Source organism: Ambystoma mexicanum, chromosome 2q, assembly GCF_040938575.1.
Source record: "Ambystoma mexicanum isolate Mex_15411 chromosome 2q, UKY_AmexF1_1, whole genome shotgun sequence".
NCBI lineage: Eukaryota > Metazoa > Chordata > Amphibia > Caudata > Ambystomatidae > Ambystoma > Ambystoma mexicanum.
Genome location: NC_090924.1, coordinates 591,775,133 through 591,791,752, shown reverse-complemented (window position 1 = coordinate 591,791,752; position 16,620 = coordinate 591,775,133). Strand labels below are relative to the sequence as shown.

The 16,620-nt window shown below is 45.5% G+C and overlaps 1 protein-coding gene across 1 annotated transcript in view; it reads right to left on the bottom strand.

Moving 5' to 3' along the window:
- ACVR2B (activin A receptor type 2B) overlaps positions 1–16,620 on the bottom strand; it is a 565,434-nt gene that overhangs the window by 361,302 nt on the left and 187,512 nt on the right. The window lies entirely within an intron of this gene.

The following is a 16,620-nucleotide window of genomic DNA, read 5'->3' as shown; positions in this document are numbered from 1 at the left end:
TATGGGCACAGTACCGCCGCCTGCCTGTATCAAAGCTGTCATTTACCTACACTGTTAGCTTAAACTTGTACATTAAGATCAAATTGTGGAAAAGAAGTGGCTTGCCATCAAAACTAATATATGTTGCTACTATTCAATCTCGGTTTTAAAAAGACTGGAATTAGAGATCTGTGGGTATACTTGTTGAAAATGTAAAGTATTTTAGCAAAGACAATTTTAAACAAAGTGTTTTAAAGTGAACTGATACCAGCCAGAGGACTTCAAAGCACATTCCACAGTTTGCCCCAAACAAAGGTGCCTTCCTTTTGCTCTCTGCCCAGGAACTCTCAGATGCTAATGAAAGGAGGAGGAGATTTTGCTCTGCTTCTCTGGGAAGAGACAATAGGCTTCGTGGACTCAAAGGGAATGCACATTCAAGTGTCAACAGAAACTAACTGCCAGCAGGAAGAGAGGCCTAGATTGCTCTTGGCCCAGCAAAACCTTGGGTGCGGGAACAGACAGATTTGTGTATCTTAACCCACAAGAAAATATTTTTGAAAAAAACCCACAGAGAACTGTGCAAAATTTGTAAAAATCTGTAAAATATAGGTTGTTGACCTGAAAATTCTGCTCACAATTTGAAACTACTCTGAACTCTGTGCTATGTTCAGAGACAGGACTACCGAAATTGTAATTTTGTAGAAATTGTGATGCTAGAAATATGAAACTTCACAGGATTATGCCCAGATGTCATGCACATATATGTAGAAAAATGTGGACAGATCTGACATTGGGTACCCAACCAAAAGCGCGAAAAACTGTCGCATCTGACCTAAAGCTCTCACCGAGATGGAACTCGGACGGATACTTGCTCTACTAAATCTGTGATGTAAATATGTTTTGCTAGCAAGTTGGTTCTATTGTAAATATGATTTATATGAAACAGATTCACTGTACAGAAACAAAGGGGAGGTACTCCCAGAATTGTAAAATACAGCATCATCATGGCACCAGAGTTCCTTCTGAAATCAGGAGAGAGGACAAACCCTAACCAATAGGATTCCTAGAGGGTGTGCCTAGTATAATTCAGCCTACCCACCCCTTGGGGAAATACATAGAGACAACTTAGGACCTACACACACAGATTCACCCATCAACTGATTACTGGCAAAACACTTTGCAGGAGAAACCCATATCCAAGACTCCAGAAATCTGAAAGCAGAGAGGCCCAATTCCAAAGCTGAACCCTTCTCAGCTTGGCCTTTCAAAATCTTGAAACCCGATTTTACCCCAGACCTGCAAGGGGAACAACCACAAAAAGAACAGCCGGGCTGTGCTGTTTCTGCTTTCTCGCCAAAAACTCATGCTAGAATCCAGAGATCCAAACCAGTAGAGCAGAGCTGTAACCAGATAGCTGCAACCCAGAACCAACCCGTCAGATCCAGTCCAGAGGCCGTGCAGTGTCCAGAGTGCCGTGCTGAGTGCAGAACCGAGCGCCCTGAATCCTGTCCGGTGGGCTAGCAGAATTCCAGTCCACAAATCTTTTGACCAGATCCCTGACGGGCCTATTCCAAACAGTAGTTGTGAGTATCTATAGCATAGAATTGTCCATAAGCAGTATCTTACCCCTAAGTAAACCTATCCAAACCATTCTATCATATCCAGAACTACATTGTAGAATCTCTAATTTTCCTGAATCTTTCTCTCCTCCCTATAGTCCTTTTGATAACAGTAGTGATAATATCTTTGCGCTAATATAGTTGCTGAAGAAAGACAAGCGTCTCGGCAGGTAGAAACCATCCGGAGACGTCGCTTGATTGGTGGCTCTGCTGTCGTGTAGCTTGTGGCTTCCTAGACTCCTTAGTGTAAAGAAAATCCTGTTTGTAATTCAAAATCGCATCTTTCATTTGAAAATCTTGACTCTGAGAAAAACCAACCTCTACTAAAACCTTCATAACGTCCGTACCGTGCATGCTAGAAACGAAATTTAAGTGTCAATCTGAAGCTAACAATTTTCGTTTGGCTCAATTTCATCACGTGTAAAACAGCTATTCTTTGCATCCGACCTCAGAATTCAGTTTTCAACCTGCTGGTTATTCAATCATCATTGCTAGTGTTTACCTGAAACTATACAAAGCGGCTCCCACTAGTTTTGAATTCAATTTAGTGAATTAAATCAATTTTTCAGTGTTTTTTTAACCATTCATTCAAAGCCACATTCAAAAGCATTTGACCTGTTTGAAATCATTCCTGTTTCTCTCTCTATGCTTGCTGGGGGGAGTTGGGATTGAAACTATTTGTTGAGTCTGTATTTCCTGAAATCTGTGTTCTCTCCTTCCATCTCTTTATACTGCATATGGGGGGGGGGGGGGGGGGGGTTGAGTAGTGTGCAGGGAGAAAAAGTGACATTGCTGACATTGCATTTGACTGAACCCACAAAAAGTTTTATTCTATGCTGCATTAGTTTTCCTATCCATACTGCTCCTGATTAAAGAGATTGTTGATTGTTGTGACATCACCCATTGGTGATTGTGTAAATATTAAATAGTGTGTGTGTATATATATATTATATATATATATATATATATATATATATATATATATATATATATATATATATATATATATATATATATATATATATATATATATATATATATATATATATATATATATATATATATATATATATATATATATATATATATATATATAATTCAAATTCATAAAAGAAATCTTTTAACTTTGCAAAACAGCCTCCTTGTTCAGTGAGACCGGGGGGATTCAAAGAGGGGCGTGATATAAGGGTACATCATTCAGAAATAAAAACTTAGACACAAATATATAATTAAGGGTTCCAGCTGTGCATTACACGCTAGGCATTGACTTGGGTGGAGTGCCTGGTTGAAATCACTTACAAGATAAAGCTGCAAGTGCCACATTGAGGTCCCAGACCGGATGCGGCCTATGTACCGGTGGAAAAAGCCTAGACAACCCCCTAAGGTGGGCCTTAAGTGACCCAGCTGATCTGCTTCTGCATTGCTGTCTCCTGGCAGCTGGACAGCCAAACTCCAAATCCCCTCTGTCAGGGCCCATTCCTAGAAATCAAAACAGCCTCCATGCAGGGGCAGGGGGCAACAGGTGCCAACCTGCTTATTCAGGTAAAACATTGTAGTAGAATTGTCTGTCCTGACCAGAACAGACTTGTCCCTGAGGAGGCAAAAACACCTCGAGGGGCAGGCCCACTGCACAGAGCTCAAGCAGATTGATATGTAGGCGGGCTTCCGTCCTGGACCATGAATCGCATAGCCCGTGAGACTAACCCCAGCCCAAAGGAGGAGTTGGTCGTCACCACCAGGGAAGGCTCCGGTCGGGTGAAGGGGGCTCCCACTGAAACATTGCCATCCATCAGCCCCAGTGAAGATCGGGCCGAAGGAGCCGCTTTTAGGGATCCCGTCTGACTGAGACCTGGTCTCCTGATCCCAATTGGCCACCAGGCGGAGCTGGAGCTGCCTCATCTTGAGGAGGGCATGCTGTACAGTGAGCATGCAGGAGACCATCAGCCCCAGAATGTGCTGGAACCACCGTGCCAAGGTGGTCGTGTTGGCCAGAAAGTGCCCCATCGGCTTGTGGACGGACAGAAGCCTCTTTGGCATAGGAAACACCCACTGAACTGTAGAGTTCCAACAGACCTGTAGGAGGACGAGTTGCTAAGATGGGAATAACGGTCTTCCTCTGTTTGGAAAACCCCATCTGATGAAGGATATCCACCAGTCTCCGGCAGGAGTGCACCACCCCTTCAGGTGACCTCACCAGCCAGTCGTCCAAATTAGGGCATAGATGATGGCCCTCCAAGCGGAGAAGGCCTGCCATTGCGTTCAACTTCGTGAAGACACAAGGGGCCCGAGTTCAGGCCAAAAGGCAGTAACTTGTACTGAAAGTGGTACAACATAATCGTGACCCGCAGGCACTTCCGATGCAGTTGATAGATGGGTACGTGCAGGTATGCATCCTTGAGGTCCAGGGAACATATCCAGTCCCCTGCACACAGAGACTCGGCTATGTGCGCAGGAGTAATCATCCTGAAGCATTCCATCGGTAAAGAGATTAAGAAATGAGAGGTTCATAACTACCCTCAGGCCAGCATGGTTGTTCTTGGGTACCACAAAAATCCTGGAATAGTAACCAAAGCCCCTGTCTACAAGAGGACCCGGTTCTATGGCCTGCATCTCTCCAAGAGCAAAAGGACCTCCCATAAAAGAGTAGAGACCTGATCTGACGAAGAGGAGGAGAGGCGGGTAGTGGCAAAGGAAGAGGAAGACTGAAGCCTGTGTAGACTATGGATGGGATCCACAGGTTGCTGAAAAGATGCTTCCAGGTTTCCTGCAATAGAGCCAACCAGCCCCCCCACAGGCGAGCTGTGTTACCCGACTTTGACGCCACTGCTTCTTGGTGTCAGAGGCAGGGGCAGAAGAGAAGGAGCAAAAAAACCTGCGCAACGTCCTCTGCTGCTTACTCCTGTTGTCGCTGGGAGACCTGTCAGGCGTCCGTGTACCGTGGTCCCAGAACCCCTTGAAGCTGGAGCAAACGTGGGGCTTGATCTTGGTCCTGCCCTGGGACTAAGGGAAGGATTTCTGACCTGGTTTTGTCAGGATGGCCACGGACTTGGGGGTTTTCTTCTTTGTCAACTCATCTGTCGACGAATGGAAAAAAGGTCTGTTCCCTCAAAGAGCAGAAACAGGATCCACTCCCGCATGTCAGATGAAAACCTTGTGACGTTCATCCACACCTTCCTTTTCATCTCGACCCAAAGGCATAGCCCTTTGCTGGCTGCCTCAATGTGGGAGATCGAAGACTCCATGAGGTTCTGCACAGTGGCCCGGGCATCTGCCAGACCGGCCTTGAAGGAGGCTTGCTTGTCCACAGGGAGGTCGGGCAGAAATTCCTTGAGCTCCTGCCACAGCTTCTCGTTAGCCGCAGCCAAGAGGGAGTCTGCACTGACTTGCCGCAGATGCAGTCCTGGGATGGAATAGCAGCGCTTTCCCAAGGACTCCCAGACTTTGTCCTCCTTGGAAAGGCAACTGGAGGTGGCTCCTGTGGAGGAAGAAGACTGAGACGATGGTTTAGAATATGAGGGCACATCCACCACTGTGGTGGAGAGGCCAGAATGATTGGCTCCCCGTCCATCAGTCTAAACCTGCTGTCCACCTTCTTGTTCATCTGGGCATTGGCCCAGGGCTTCTCCCAGACCTTTCCCGCCACCTTCAGGACATCCTTCTGGAGGGGATGCCATACTGGATCATGGTGTGTTTCGCCAAGACCTCTGCTAGCACACCTGTGGTCGGGCGGAGGGGCGGGCCTTGGTGGTACAGGAGAAGGTGGAGGGGTCAGAATGACCGGTAGGGTCTGAACCAGTGGAGGGAGCGGCACCGGGAGCACAGGTGGAATGGGGGTATCACCCAGAGGAGGGGGCTGGGGTGGCGCCACCAGCAGGATGACTTTCACAATGTCCTTCAGGAGTCCCTTTATCTGAGGGGAACGCACGAGGAAGAGGAAGCACTCCAAGAAGCGGTCCTCATAAGCAGACAGGTCCCCGGCCCTCCAAGGCACTGGGCCTCCGCTCCTGGTCAAAGCGCCAAGGCGCCTGGCCATATGGCTGTGATGGTGTACCCCTGAGGAGACCAAAAACCTTCGCCGTAGGATCCACTGTTGCTTCCAGAGGGAAGGGGGCAGAGATCCTTCTGCAAAGCCCATTCGATCAACAAAAGCACTGGTGGGCACCGAGCTGGATCCAAGATGGCCACCTGCCTCGCAGCCTCTGCTACGTGCTGCGCTGCCATTTTGAAGCCTTGCGGCACGCCCTGGGCACAAATGTCACTCTGGTACACGGGTTGAGCCCTTGGCTGGACGGCCAGTAGTCGCAACGCCCTGACTCACAACCTCGGAGGTTGCTCCAGTATGTTGGACGTCCTCGGCACCTTTACTGGCAATTGTGGTGGATCTAGCCGAGCAGACTTTTGGAGGTGGCACTCAACTATCCCTTACGCCCTGGTGTAGAAGAAGAGGACCAACTTGATCGCCCCTCCGAGGACAGCATGGTAAGACCCCTGAGCCCTTAAACTTGGGAGCCGGTAGCCTCTGCCCCCCAGAACCTGTATCCGAGGAACCCCAATCCATGGGAACCCGGGGAAGGAGTTGCTGCGCTGCAGAGCCATGCTGAACATAGTGCCTACCTTGGCTTGACAGGAGGTTCTGTAGAAAAAGTCCTTAAGGTGGTGAGGAGAAGTGTGAAAGCTCTCTCCACTGAGACAAACTATTCTTCAATGCCATGTGACCTAGAGTGCTGTAGACCGAACAGGAGTCCCCACCGGTGGTCTGGCCACAAACACTCAAGATAGAGTGCATGGGGGTCCAACGTGGGGAAAGAGCGGTCGTATGAGGCACATCTCATGAAGCTTCCTGCGGCCGACATGTGTCGGGGGAGGCGAGGCAACGAATGAAGTGAAATGAGAAATGAAAAAACAAACTGGGAGCAAGCGGAAAGCTAAAACATAGTCTCGATGCAGGCTGGCGGGTCTGACACGGCTTGTGTGGAAAAAGGGACCGAGGTGAGGTGCCGGAGGTTGGAGCGTTCCACGCCCGAGGCCGCACCCTCACATGCTATATGAAATTTAAAGGGGAAGTTACATTCTTCACTGCCAAAGGTTCCGGTACGGTTCCCATGTTGGGGGACGCCCACAAGGATGGAGGAAAAGGGACGCGACATATGAGTAAAATCATTATAAATGATAAATGTTTAGGTTATGGAAAAGTCCACCAAGTTTACCAATTTATTTCTCCCATACCAAAGAAGATGAACACAACTTAGTGAAGCATTAAGCCATAGATCAATACAAAAGTATTTTTAAGCTTGCTTGACACGTTTCAGTCCTAAAACCTTCAAAAGCATCCGGGGCTTTCAATATTAATATCTCACAATGATGCCATTTCTGACAGAGTAAAAGGCAAGAATACATGGTCAGAGAACACTTTTTAAATAGAGCAGTCAAAAAACAGACAAACGTATCTTTCAAACATTAAAAAAAATTAAACTTGAGAACAGGGCTTCACCTCCCTCTCTGGTTACAGGAAATCCACTTGGCTTTCACAAGCTTACCTCCGAGGACATTAGAAAGCCAGCACTCAAATTGAATCCCTCCTCCTTTCCAGCTAACCCATGCTCTACATCAAGTGGAAGAGAATGTAGTGATGATCCATTACCATTCTTAATATCTTTCATTAATAGCTCCCGGTCATAAGATTACATAACCTCCAGTCTCAAAACCATATGAAGACACCTGTGCTAAAGAAATCCACCTTAGATCCTGCCAGTAACCCATTTCTACAAACATTTTTGAATAAAGTGGCCAGTACTCAAATACAGTCCTTTGTTGTAGCTTTTGAAACTTTGGTTAATTATAAATCCGGTTTCAGTCCTGGCAGAGGTACAGAGACTGCTCTTCTCGATGTTCAAGCAATACGGATGAGTTCCCTGCTCACCATGCTAGACCTTTACTCGCCTTTTGATACTATGGACAATGAGATTTTGGCAAATACTTCAATCAAGGTGTCCGATAATATGCTCTCATGGTTCAGGTAGATTTTATGAAAGATTATACTGTATAACAGATGGATTCTCGTGCAGAAGGGATGTGACCTAGCAGTTTGGACTGCCCATTTGGGACCACGCCCGATTTACATATTTGTTTTTCCTTTCTGTAAGGAATAGGCAGGTGAAGACTAATGGTCTGGCGGGGTGCCCAGAGCAGTGTCAAGTGTTAATATTAATTCTAAACATTCCCACCATCACCTCTTCTTTTTTTCTTAAACTCTCAATATGTTTGTGGGGTCACTTTTATTATTAAAATTATGTCATTCCAAAATCCTTTACACACTTTGAAAGTAAGTTTTCACTTTTATATGGACAATAGCCTGCTCTTTGTAAAGCTCACCAGTGACTACACGCTTGTGGATAAGGACCTTCTAAAATTATATTTTTTCTTCCAAACAATGGATGGAAATTGGCTGAGCCTGGAATGCTAGGAAACAGAATGTATAATTATCAATCATTAACTCAACATCTGACCCTCCCTTATGCATCATACTGCTTTCTATATAGATACCAATTAGCTACAGGTAACTCCCCACAAGATGAAAACCTCAAGTATTATTCTTGAACCTAATCTGACCTCAGAATCCGAATTGAAGGTCAGTCGGTAACATTTCTTACTACTTCAAATTATTTAACCAAATCAGACCTACCTGGACAATACCCATCTAAGGACGATAACTAAAGCCATCATTGGGTCAAAAATGAATTATTGTAATACCATTAAAATTAATTGGTAGATTAGACTTTACAAAACAATGCTGTCCGAATAGTCAAAAAGGCCCCTCAGCACTCATGTCCACCCTATTATGCAGCATTTGCTTCAGCTTCCTAAACAAGACAGAGTACACTTCAAAGTAACCACTTTGCAAATGGTTGGGGCAGTTTTACAAAAACGTGTATGCACCAGTCTAGACTTGCTAGTTACAGCCCCTGTAGAAACATGATTCGTAGCCCAATATATCTGTTAGCATGGTACAGATTAAAGTTAAAGGCAGCAGTTTGACAAAGTTACTCACCGTAGTGACCAACTTACTCCTAAATCCATAGTCCCCTTTCCTACATACTTCTGGGACATTCTGTCCATCGGGATGGGACCAGAGTACTTTAAGCATCAAAAATTGCTGTGCTCCGGCCCGCACATCGCCCTTCAGTCCTTTTCTATTGCCAGGACCTTTTAGCGAAATAGAGGATACTTATTAGAAGAGATGGGGGGGTGTATGAAGGAACTCCTACGTCCCATCCCCTTTCCTACATACTTGTGGGAGATTCCTAAGCATCGACCAACCGAAAAATGGGAGGATGGAAATGTCCCTTATTGGAACAAATTCTTAAGAACTGCCTGCCGGAATTGGGCATCAGCCCGGGAGCTCAGATCAAGACAATGTCTGCAAAAAGCCAAAGGGGAAGCCCAGGTAGCACGCCTTGGCCATAGACTCCCAAGGGACGTATTTTTGGAAGGCAACAGAAGCCGCTTTGCCACGGACCAAATGGGCGCTGAAGGCCTTGAATTTTGTAGTCCTCGGAGATCCATGAAGCTATCCAACAAGAGATGGACGCTTTTGAGCCGGTTTCCCTTTTGGGTCACCAAACGTAACAGAGTTGTGGAGAACATCTAAGTTCTCTTGTTATGTCAAGGTAATACTTCATAGCTCGTCTGACATCCAGGTTGCGTAAAACCCTCGGCATTCGAGACCGGGCTTAGAAAGAAAACCGGTAAAGATATTGACTGGTTTAAGTGGAATTCACAGACAACTTTGGGAAGGAAAGAAGGATGAGTGTGAAGCACAACCTTATCCTTGTAGAAAGTTAAGAACGGATGTTCGACAGAGAGCTTGAAGCTCACTTATTTTTCTCGTAGATGTTACCGCAATCAAGAAGGCCACTTTCCAAGAAAGGTACTTGAGCTTGTTAGTGGCCATAGATTCAAAAGGCTTAGGACACAAAGCAGTGAGGACCACATTCAGATCCCATTCTGGAGGAGGCCTAACCGGCAGAAAAATATTATAAGACCTGCAAAATGTTTCTTGATGACTGGGTTTGCCAGTAAAAAAGAGCAACTGTCTGGATAGATAAGCTGCAATGGTGGGTGGGTATGTCCACAGTCAATAGAAACCTGTCAGGGATCAAGCTTTTTAGCAAGACACCAATGACAAAATCAGAGCCATTTGCTCGTGTACTGACTGAGCTCACGTAGAAGGCTTACGTGCCACCTAAATTATGCAGGTTATTCCCCAAGGACCGGAATTCGGGTACCAGGCCGCCAAGCTGAAGTATTGTGACGAAGGGTGCCACAACTGGCGATTGCTCAGGTGAAGGTCAGAAATCTGCAGCAACCTGACTGGGTTGCACACCGACGGGTGCTGCAGTTCTGAAAACCAGAACCCGGCTGGCCACCAAGGAGCTTTTAAGAGGAGAGTGTAGCTGGAAGCACTCCTGTGTTTCTAGAGCGACCGATGAATCGGCAGCAAAGGAGGGAAAGCGTAAGCTTTCATGTTGTCCCAAGGGATCACAAAAGTGTCCCCCAACAAAGACACCCCAAGACCATACCTGGAAGAATAAAGAGGAAGTTTCCTGTTCGTTGAGGTTGAAAAAAAGGTCCACCATTGAAGCACCCCCATTGCTGGAAGATCTTCATGAGAACATCAGTGTTCATCTCCCATTCGTAATTTGAAGCAGATTGGTGGCCGAGGGAGTCTGCCGCCACGTTGATGTGACCCGGAATATGCACTGCCTAAAGCCAGACATTGTGTTGGATAGCCCAATTCCAAATTTGGATATCTAGATTCACCAGAGGAGAGGACCTGGTCCCCCCTTTTTGTTGATGTAGAACATCTCTTCAGAATTGTCTGTGCAAATTCGAACCACACTGTTGGTGATAGAGGGCTGAAAAGCCTTGAGCGTCAGAAAAACTGCCAGAAGCTCTACGTAATGGATATGGGACCGTCTTTCCTGGGACTTTACCTGGCTGGGCGTAATCAGGCCTCGAGATAAGGTGGGTACCAGGCCTTTTTACGCATGAAAATCTTGCAAATACGACAGCTTTATTATTCTCCTGGGTACATTTACACACAGGTTTAGAGCAGAGGACAGTGCAAAGGTCAGGTTACTTGATAGAAACTAGGAGGCTTCTTTTGATTTTTATCTACATGGATGTAATTGCAAGCAACCTCTGAAACTATGTATTTCTCTGAAGCCTTTCAAAAAAAGAAACTGCACATTGTAGTAAAAGGAATGGTTTCTTTCCATTCAGGTTTAGAAGCACTGTGAATAATTTCCTCGAATTTTAAGAAAACTAAGTTGAAATTGAGAAATAATATTTCGTAACAAGTTATGATTTTTTCCAGTGAAAGCAAACCAGTATTTTACAATTATATTTTTCCGAGTTCTGGTGCTGTGTGCATAATCATGCAGAGGCAGATCATTTTTACACTGATAATTAAGTGTGTAAACTATGCACAGTCTAGATTACATCCATTCAACCTTGCAGCCAATGGGGTACATTACTATAAATGGTCAGTGGCAGCAGAGTCTTTGCTCAAGGGTGAGCGTGTGTCATTACACCAATCACAGGTGTTCTAGCCTCTCAAATCTTCAAGACTACAATTAAAACATCCAAAACCTGACTCTCCAGGAAGTGCAAGCGCTGTTAAAAAAAACCCAAATGAAAGTTACATTTGTAATTGAAATATAAACCCAGCTAAACCTGTCCCTGTGATAATCCAGATCGGTATTTAACTTCATGTAGTGCTTCATAAATGGTTTGTCCAACATCTAGGTACTGTGATTATTATACCTCAGTCGATACTAAGTTAACCAACCTCTGAAGGATGTTAGCCAATAAGATAGCTATTATCTTTGAGCACTCATTGCTGCAATCTGTGTGTGATCTGTAGGTTGCAGGCTCGAACCCTGGCAAGTCCAGCTCAGCTTTTCATCCTTTCAAGGTCGATAAAGGAGTACAGACTTTGGTTTGGTGATAATTGTGAAAAATATGTTCTATGTACAGTGCTTGGCCAAAAGCGCTATATATAAATTACCATTTGACCATTAGATTAGATGTAGAATTTAGCATGAGTCATTGCCTCTCTGCATTGTTATATCATAACACTGGCATACCATTAGGTAGTAATAGCTCCAGACAATGAGGACTCTTTTTAATTAAATGACAATTCTGCTATCGAACCTCAAAAAAACAAAATACAATTAATGTTTGTGTTACTATGTAATTGGCTAGGTTTTTGTGATTTCAACATATATAGACAGAAGAGATCAAATGGCCAGACATTAGAGAAATAATAAAAGGTATGTTCGGTCACAATGCAGAAAGCAGCTGTACGGTAATGATGTCCATACAGTTTGTGCATGTGTCGGCTGGATGTCACATACATTTTACACTGGAGAAAAGTCATTTTTACTCTCTTAAAATCACATTTACTGAAAGTTTAAAAACAGGGAGAAAAAAAATTCTCCCACCTCAAAATCTTTCCTGGAGCACTGGGCGTAATCATCTTGAATTTCTCTTGGGGTAGAAAAGATTGAAATTGGAGAGGTCGAGGATAGTGCGCAGGCCAGCCTGGTTGGGTTTAGGCACTGTAAATAGACTGTAGTAATAGACCTCCCCTTGCTTGCGCAAGGGAACAGGCTCCACCGCTCTGCGGTCTAGAAGTTTCTGTACCTTGGCTCTGAGTGAGGGCAACCCAGTCTGCTCAGCCTGGGCTTGCCCCTATCCCCAGTCGGTGGGGTAAGGGCAAGCCCAGGCAATGGATGAAACCCATCGGCCTTCTTTGATTATCTGCCATGCCTCCAGATGAAGCGATATTCGTCCTCCCACTGAAGTCTTGTGAGACCGATGGAAACCATCATTTAAATGGTTTATCAGCGGTGAGACGACCAGTTGCTGAAGAGGAGGCTGTTGACAGAGAAAAACCAGCCAGCAGAAGCTTCTGCCCAGCATGCACTGCATGCCTGGAACCCTCTGAAACAGAGAAGGATCTTGTTTGAGACCCCGGACTCGAGTGTAAGCTGCCTTAGCTGGGGGTTTTGCAAGGACCGACAAAGATTTAGCCGTTTGAGGGCTTGCCTTTGTCTTGGTGAGTTCCTACTCAGTGGAGGAGTGCAATAGTTCCTTACCTTTGGAGGGAAGATAAGTACTTTCTCTTGAACCTCCTTCGAGAACTTCGTAGCATGCCACCACACTTGGCAGGAGATGTCTACTCCAACCATAAGGTCCCGAGCGTAAGTGTCAACATAATGTGCTGCAGCCTCGAGCAAGTCTTGAGCCAGAACTTCAGCATCTGATAAGCCACCCTTAAAATATTCGAGCCTGTCAGGAGGAATACATTTGTCAGCAAACTCCTTCCACAGCTTGAGATTATCAGCCGCCAGGATGACACCGGTATTAGCCCATCGCAGCTGAAAAGCCGAATTAGAAAATACTTTTTTCCCCAATGGCATCAACAAGCTTGTCCCTCCTTGGAAAGGACTTGAGACGTTGCAGTGGAGGATGTAGAGGACGGCTTATACCGGAGCGTAGCTGCTGCCACCACCGTTGAGGAGGGGAGTGGACATGCAGACAAGGGGATGTCTGACGAGTGTAGCTTGTAGCAGGTGTCAATTTTTCTGTTCATGTGCTGCCCGAAATTCGGTTTTCCCCAGACCTTGCAGGCTTCGGCCAGGACATCCTTTTGAACGAAAAGGCCTGTGCACTCCTTTGTCGACAGAGTAAAGGCCCCAGAAAGTACTCCTTCCTGTGCAGCCAGAGGCTCGGGTATTGGAATATCTAGGAACGCCATAGTATCCACTACCCGGTCATGAAATGCTCCGATAGAGCGGGGCAGGTAATCGCTACCCTGGTCTGCTTGATCTTCATCCAGTGCGGCGGAAACAGAATCTTGATCCGCAGCACGTGGCACCTCAGACCCCGTGGGCAGACTTGACTGCACAGCAGAAGTCTTAAGCACAGGTGAAGGCGGAGGCAGCGGTGGTAGTGGAGGAGGGGCCCCACTGGAAGAGGAGGTGGAGGAGGCACTACCGGAACCTGCAGAGTAGCCAGAGCAGGTGGCAGCTCGGGAGGCTTAGGATACATTTCTTTAAATAGATCCGATGAAGGCATACATTATAGTCGGCTGAAGAATTAGCCCTCAGTGAAGGAACCTCGGCAGAGCCGGTACTCGAAGACTTAAGGTGCGTCACCGCATTCTTTGCCCCCTCAGCAGGATCGGTTTGACCGCTGGATTGTGTGTGGGAAGGCTTAGGTTCACCCACTGCATAGCCCGAGCCCTTGTAGGGTGCCCCTCGATTTTGCCAGTTTTATATATATGCGCTAGTCGGGGATCCTCGGGGGTAACCCCGGTGTTAGTCCCTTTATTGGAAACCTTGAGGCGAGTCTCGGTACACTTAGTTCCAGATTTGGAAAACTTTGAAACTACGCCGGTGAAAAGAGCCCCAGAAATTCAGGGCTTAACTTAAGCCCCCAAATGGGGAAACTCAGATGCAGCTCCGGTCCTCCCACCCCCTTTTACAGGGGTGCAGGTTAAATCCCTTGCGGGACACCTCAGGGAGAGCCCTGGTACCAGAGCCACTTGGGCCCCTCCATGGCCAGGCTGCCATAAAAAAGGAAGGAACTTACCGGACGTTTCCTTTTTTATCATCAATAAATTGCTGTAAACGCGGAGGAGGAATGCACTGGAACGCCTCCTCCCACCTGACAAGCCAATGCTGGAGTGCCCGGGCGAAGAGGGAGTCACAGAAGAAGCAAGAGTCCCACCAGTGTTCCGGACCCAAGCATTCCAGACAGAGTGGGGATCCGCCCTAGCCAAACGATGTTAACATGAAGAACAGGACATGAATCCCAGATAATCTGGCATAGACGGAAGAAAGACGACTGTAGAACTGGAGCAGGAATATGAAGGACAAGGGAACAAAAAGAAAACATTCCTTAAGATGCAAGTGTGTCCGACCCCGCGGAGAAAAGGACTGAAGGGCGATGTGCGGACGGAGCTCAGGAAGGTGGGGCTGCGGTCACGTGCAGTGGCCCTGACAAAAAAAAAAAAAGTTGCTTAAATTGCTCCGCTCTTGTCCTGATAAATGGAATGTCCCACAAATATGGAGGAAAGGTTATTGGACTTCGGAGTAAAGGGTATTGCTGTTCTTGGATGCGGAACATGCAAAAAGCTTCCATATTCCCGTAAGAGCTCAACAAAATCTTACACTTCAAAAAATAATCTTAAAACCATACTCTCCCGTGAAAATTATCCAGCCAACTTGTTGGGTGTCCTGACCCACGTTTGGACTATTAAGCTGCAACATTTGGTGCTGTAGGCTTAGAAAATCCAAGATGGCGGAAAAGCCCACAGTTGAGCCAGAATCCAGGAAAACCGCGCCGTTTGTGCACACACCAAAATGGTTGCCTAACCTGCCACCCACCAGTGCAAGCATGATGGGCCAGGAGTGCCATGAGTGAAATGTGTGCCAAAGGAAAAACAGCAGTGCCGTTTGGCTAAAAAAGCGCTTTAAAATCACCTTTGTTTCCCTGAAGGCAAGCTCAAATTGCCTATTTTAAACATCACAAGATATTCAAAAATCTCAATGAACACCAGCAGACATTTGGCAGAATGTATTCTTGCGTGCATACTAAATCTGGAAAGAGAAAGAGCCCAAAACCATGTTCATAACAAAACTGGCTGAGCTGTGGATGTCAGCAGCTTAAGTTAAATGGACAGAAAGCCACTAAAATCGAAATGTTTAAAATAAATGAGTGACCTACTTTTGAGTCTAACAGCATTCTAGCACTATTTTAGCCTATTAGAACTGCCTCCTAGAATCATGTCATTCTGTCATCTTTAAAACTGAAAACAGTCATCTGTCATTCTGAGCTTTAAAATTTCAAATCCGAAAAACTACCTTTACTAAATCGGCCGTATCTCCGGAACCGTTTGTGCTAGGAGCGAGTTTTAACTGTCATCTTAAAGCTAAGATCCTAAGCTTTCCAATGAACCTACCCCTTGTAGTGCCTTCGTAATTGCGCTCAACGCATGTGACTAAATTGCCGCGATTTGACATTTTGCTTAATGTCAGCCACGTGTAAAAATATTCGTCCTTGCTTTCCTTTGCTGAAATTCGTTTGCAACCTGACAATCATTCATAGAGCATTGCTAAAGTGATCCTGAAATAATTTAAAGTATCTCTCACTCACCCTGAACCCTCTATATGGAATTAAAAGCCTTTTTAGCATATTGTTCACTTAATTGCAACCACATCAAAGTATATTGCCTGTGTTTAAAACTCCTACCTGTTTTCCTCTAAGCTTGCTAGGGGGGGAACTGAATTATATTTGATTGCATTCCTGAGAACTGTGTGCTTTCCTTCCATCTCTTTACATTGCATAAAGGGGGGTGTGGGGGGTGAATTGTCAAAGAAAAGTGATTACATTGTGTTTTGTTGAAGTAACATCAAGTTGATTTTGTGTACTGTATTTTCATTCATCATTGCATTGTCCTTGAAGCCATAAAAGCATTCTCAGCTACTTTATCCTCTCTATATCACTTCTAAGCCATCAAAAAGAGTGTACCACTGTAACATTATCCATTGTTGATCACCATCATCTTCACAAGTGTGCTATCAAACATTAATTTATTATAAAAGTGTGATATATATATATATATATATATATAGTTTAATTTTCAAATAAACCTTTTAATTTCCAAACATACCTACTTCTTGGCTCAGTGGGGTCAGGGGGATTCTAAGAGAGGGGTGTTATATAAGGGTTGTCATCCAGAGTAAACGAACTGGACATAAAAATACATCAATAAGGGCTTCCATCAGCTTCCCAGACTAGGCATTGACTTAGCTGTAGTGTTGAATTGAAGTCACTTACAAACTAAACAGCTTAATCCTTTGTTCCAAGTGCTGTATGTTCACAACAGGGCTGAAGCAGTCCTGTAACCTCTGGTTTGTACCACTATATTACAGCAATAACACCTAGGCCA